This window comes from Zonotrichia albicollis, chromosome 1 (genome assembly GCF_047830755.1).
Source record: "Zonotrichia albicollis isolate bZonAlb1 chromosome 1, bZonAlb1.hap1, whole genome shotgun sequence".
Lineage (NCBI taxonomy): Eukaryota > Metazoa > Chordata > Aves > Passeriformes > Passerellidae > Zonotrichia > Zonotrichia albicollis.
In genome coordinates this window covers 70646669-70652668 of record NC_133819.1, presented here as the reverse complement: position 1 = coordinate 70652668, position 6000 = coordinate 70646669, and positions in this window count along the sequence as shown.

Sequence of the window (6000 nt, the reverse complement as noted above, 5' to 3'; positions counted from 1 at the left end):
CAGGCACACAAACACTGCACAGACAAGTCAAACGCTGGCATCTTTTAAATTTGCCCATGTGGCCATCATAATATTCTCCTCTGTCTGCATAATACTGTAAGTGAGGTGCAAAATAGGAATAAAAGAAAAACCAACCCAAAGCAAAGAACCAGGGTGAGACTTTTGTGATTAAAGAGATTTTCTTTGAGAGTTCAAGGCAAGGTACTTTCATCAACAGGCTTTGTAAACAGGCAGGATTGTAAGTGATGAGTGGGTTTGTAAATAAAGGGTTGAGTTTCTGAGAAGCTGAACACCCACCACTTCAGACAGCGCTACAGCGGTGACCAGGACCTCTGAATCATGGGCCATGAGGCTTTTCTGTATTCTGAGACCTGTGCCAAAACCATCCCTTATCTCTGCTCTTTTTCCCTAGCTTTGCAAAGAGACCTTTCATGACCTGTGCTTTCATTATTCACCTTTTTTAACCTCCTTTTGCACCCGGCCCTGGGAGGACATGATGGGTAATCACTCCAGTCAACCCCAGTCCTTAGTCAGAATTCTGGCATCTCCTTCTTAATTAGGATAATGGATGCAATTGCTCACAAAAATAGGTTGCTGAGGCCTGGGGTTGGTTGGTGTTACTTTTGATAGGTATTGATGGTTGCTCTGTCCGGTCAAGAGCAAGGTGTAGGCCTGGAAGGTGTAGGCCTGGAAGGTGTAGGCCTGCAAAGGTGCAGGCCTTGGGCCTACACGAGCCCCTCACTGCCACCACCGGGCACCGTCCCACCATTGCTCAGCCGGTTCCTTGCAGTCCTTGGCAAAGTGACAGGTTGTGAATTGACGCCACAACCTCCCCACAAATACCTCATCTCTGTACACTGCACTGAGACTTTGACTGTCAACACAGAGCTGGAAAAGCCTCCTGCCAGCCCTGTCTGCAGCTGTGCTGATCCTTCGTTTCTCATCTGCCTGTGAGCAAGGACAAATATGGAGCAGCATCAGCTCCTGGAAATGCTCCTTTCACCACCAGCTAGGACAGCACTGCCTGGGAAAGGGTGAAATCTGAGATATGAGCTCATGAGGGAGTTATGGGCCCTCCTGGAGCTGGGCACCCCAAAGGCTCCTTGCAGCAGGTGCCTTGCTCCAGGGCAGGTGCCAGTCTCATGCCTAAGACTGTAAAGGGGTCCATGATGTGATTTCCAGGTCTTGTAGGCATATAGCTCCATTCAAAAAATGCTTTCCTTAATTTTAATTTTTTTTTCAACTATCAAAACTGTAATGTTTTTCTTATCAACCCTCTCATTATATCACTTTTTCAAAGGTGGCAGGGGAGGGATCTAGTTAGTAATGTTTCCACTCTTCTGCCACTTGCCCCATTAACTTAGACAGGAAACTTCTGAGGGCAAGAAATGTTATTTATTAGAAGCTACTGCAGCTGCCAACCTCATTTTTGTTTGGTGTCTAGACAGTAAAGCAGAAGATAGCATTAATAAAAATTAAGCAACCAAATGCCTGAAAGTTCTTGTTTGATGGTCTCAAGCTCACCTTCACATGAGGTGAAGTCAAACCTGTAAGTTTTCTGAGGGTTTTTGTTGGGTTTGGGTTTTTGGTTCTGTTTTGATTTTGACTCCAACATGAATATGACCTGATGTGTGTGTGTGTCTTCTGCATACACATGTGCTGATTGTGCCTGCTTCTAGTAATGGAAGTAGGAAACTTCATATAGGATGTGCTACTTTTTCAGAAGTTACACTGTTAGTGCTGGAAAAAGGAAAATCAGGTTGATTCTTAAAGTGACCAGTATAGAAAGATGTCCCTTGTTTTTAAATTCCCTAACTTCAAGTAGGGTAGCCTCAGTGTTTAAAAGGAGATAAACATTTCTGTTTATCTCTTCCTATAATCATGTGGGCCAAGGACTCATGTCTGTGTGAACTTTTTCTAGGAAAATACTTCAGACTGCTCCATTGAGCTCTCTTCTGGGTTGTTATGAATCCCTGTTTATGTTGCCATAGCTTTATAAAAATGACAGGAGAAGAAGAAACCAGCCCCCATTTATATATGTTCTGAATTGCTGTCATTAATAGAGGTCTGGATTCATGGGTTTGGGAATCCTTGAAGTGAAAGCAGCACCAATTCCCATCATCAAGCTGTGTGCTGGGAAAGGCAGCAGGAACACTGCTGGCTCCTTGAGACATTTGGTTGGTGGATCTGGGGATCTTCTGAGTTTCAGATAAACTGGGAGGTCTATTGCTGCCTGCAGCACTAGTGTTCCTGAAGGTAAGGTCAAACCACCACTGCTCTCTTTCCTTCCCTCTGAGCACAGGTTTTGAGCAAATGTACTTCCTGGCATCAGACACCTCCCTTGAAAATAATAATCCAGGAATAATCCATGCTCTGCATCATCCTGCATTGCAGGGAAACAAACCTCTTAGTTTTGCAGCTTGGCTATGTTTCTTTAAAAAATTGGGGGGTTGGGGAGGAGGGAAGGAAATCAGAAAAACAGCAATGGTAAGGGAAACACTAATAAAAATGTTCTTGGTCTATCCCTGGGGAAAAAGAAGAGCCTCCACTTTCATTTAAGGTGATATAAGCCCTCACACCCCCAAACAACCATCTGGAGGATAAAGTCTGCTCTCCAACATGGCCTTTGCAGAGAGAACCCCACATCCAGGAGCAAAACAGCAGCTCCAGCTTGGCCAGCAGCACTCAGCTGTCCCTGCACCCCCTGCATGCACTTCACAGCTGCAATTCATACAGCGACTGCTGAAGTAAAAACAGGAGAAATGGAGACTATATATAAAAGAGCTGGAGTAAAGGCAAGTGCTGGATTCTGCTTCTGAGTAAGTCTGCTGTTTTTAGAAGAAGCCAAGCTTTGCACACCCAGCCCCTGAGCGGCTCAGCCATGAGTGCCTGCAGTGGGGCCCCAACCTGCAAGGAGCAGCTTTGCCTCCAGGCTCTGCCTCGCTGCCTGAGCACCCAAAACCACACTCCAGCTGCATCTCACAGACCAACCCTGGCTCCTGGAGTGCCATCCCCTCTGCTGGGCTTTCTCTCAGCACCTGTGGAGCATAGCTCTGGAGAACCAGGAGTACTCCCAGCACGCTGAGGGCTCAGCCTTGAAGTCATTGATTTTGGCAGGGGTGAAGATGTGTCCTCCTCATCAGTGAACCTCTGCTCCACCAAGGTCAAGACTCCTTTGCTCATCCCTGGCTGCCACTTCCAGGGACAGCAGTGTCTGGGCATCTCAGTATCTCTGCTGATTCACCTGTACCCATGCATGGCACAGGTGAGCAGGCAGGTGACTGGGGAGATGGGACTGGGCCAGGCCCCTACTCCTGATTTCAAGCTTTTTTACTGGTATGAAGTACTTTTGAATCGCTTCCCTTAGCTATTATTTTATTTTATTTTGGTTTTAGTGTATTTTAATTGTTTCTTGGAGACTTTTTCCCCAAGAAAAATCGTAAGGAAATCTTGCTTTTCCCCCATCCCTTGCTGAATTGAAAAAAAAAACCAAACTAAACAACAAACAAAAGCCCAAATTCCAAATGTCACAAAACTCCCTGTTTCTTCTGCAAAACAGAATTCTTATTGTCCCACAGCCCCGACTTATTGACAGGCAGAGGCAAAGCAGACAGACCTGTGGCAGCAGTGGGAAAGAAAAAAAAAGCGAACAAGAAGGAAAAAACACAAACACTTCCACTTGGGATGCAGCTCAATTCCCAAGGTGCTGCTGCTGTGAGCATTGCCCAAGCTGCAATGAGGTGATGGAGAGTGTAGAGTAAGAGATATTCCCACCACCCAGGACAAGAGCTTTTCACATGCCATGGGGCTGGAGAGAGGTCTAACATGGGACAGGGCCATGAAAGCAACACCAAGGAGTTTGTTTTGCTGTCTCTTAAAGCCAAACCAGCACAGGCAGTGACAATAGAGCTGTTGCAAAAAAACTGAACACCAGGGAGCCACCTTGCCTCCCTCAGCCACTGCTTCTGAATTACAGGGAGGTAGAAGTACTAAGTGAGAATAAACAAGCAATGGGGAAGGAAGAGTAGAAGGCAGCTCCATTCAAACTGGGTAAGAGAAAAAAACAACTTAAAAAAAAATCACTGGTGTGAAGTTCCTGATGCCAACCACAGAACAAAAGGAACTACCCTTTGGTCTAAGTAAATGTGATCAAGTAGCTGCTCTCTCCTCCAGCAGGTTCCCAACAGCAATGAGGGTTTTACCTGCAGGTGAAGCATCCTGATCCCTCTCAGCAGTGCCCAGCCCATGCAACCCCCATTTCTGAGCAGCAGGAGCTGCCCTTCTCAGGAGCAGCTGGAAATGAAAACTATTTCAGACAGACAAAACATCCAGTACCATCAGCTGTGGACATGGTTTGAGAACACAGGGCTGCAAAGCCCTGGAATGGCAGGAGCTGTGTGGTGTGGACGTGTGCATCACACAGCCATGCCTTTATTAGCTTTGCTTGGGGCACATTCTTGGTTTATGCTGTTGTGAGGGTTTTTAATATCCTGGAGAGGTTTTGGGCACACATCTAGTGGCATTAAGGCATCTCTGATTGCACATGAGGCCCTCTGCCTCTCCTCTCACTGTTTTCCTGGGGATGCCCCTGTGGCTGATGGTAGAGGATGTTGCAGGACACACTTGCAGGCTCTGTCTTCCAAGGCACCCAGCATGGCCAGGATGGCTGTGCTCTACAGGATGCCAACAAAAATGTGCTGGTGCATTGTATGTTGCAGGATGAGCTGTAGCAATGCTACTTCTTGGCTGTATTTGTTATATTCACCCTGCCACCTTCTCCCAGACTTCGTAGTGCGGCGCCACACAGAGCTCCCAGCTGGAGCCACCAGTGCTTAGTGACAGAGAAATGCCCACACACTGCCAGAGAGCTTGTGGTCTGATTTGAACCAAGACAAGACACAGACAAAAAACTCACCAAAACCAGGATGGGAACATCATGACGGGCCAGAGGTAATGCCAGTCCAAGTATGAGCTTTTCTAGATTTATGCTGTTCTGTACATCTTTGGAATGACAGAAGTCCAGAGCATATCCCCTTGTTTCCATTGACAAAATATATTAGCTGGTGCAGGAGGGGGAGAATCTTCATACTTACTTTATTTTTGCTGTGATTTGTTTGAGGAGAAACAAGACCTATTAGAAGGCTGAGCCTGACTTAGTACGAGGAGTTTGGTGCCAGCCAGGGCTGGCAGATTACAAATCAGAGTAAGAGCTGTGAGTAGGAGAGCAGCACTGCAGAGAAATCCCTGCTCCAGTGTGAGAGGCATCACATACTTGGGAGCCCAAAAACTGTCCCTCTCTATGCTGCATCTCAGTTCCAGCTCTCTTGCAAGACACTGACTGAAAGATTAGGCCATCAAAAGGCTGGAATTAGTTATTTATGGGCAAATTTCTTTTAAAGTGAGTTTTGATACATAAATATTTTCTCCTCGTGCAAAGTCATCTGAGGTGGTCAGGAGGGAATTAATATCCTATAGGCTGTCCTGTAGGATGGAACACCCAGAATCAGTACAGGTGGCCTTTTTATCTTTGCATGATAGAAGGATGAACTCAGACCAGCAGAGACAGAAGAAGATGCTATTAGATACTTTCGGGTTATCATGCCTGATACAGCCACCAGGCAGAGTCTGATTCACTTCTGGAAAAATGTTACACCACAACCAGACTGCTGAGCCCTTGGCTGCAAAGTGGGCCTGTGACTACTGCAAGTACAAAGTGAATCAGCCACACCACGGGCAGGCTTTTTTAGGTACAAGCCTCCAGCTGACAGCAGGCAGTGGGAGCCCGGCTGCCAGAGAGAGAGAGCGAAGGCAGCTCAGCACTCCCGGCAGCCAGACCTCCATCTCCTACCTGCCCTGTGCACAGCCCTGGTGTCTTTTGCTCTGTTTCACCCACAGCAATTTTGGGTACCTGCCCCTCGCACTCACGGGCACCGTTCCCATGGAGGCACCCCGTCTATTCCTGTAAAGGAACTGATTCAGGTAAACTCTGACTCTATATTC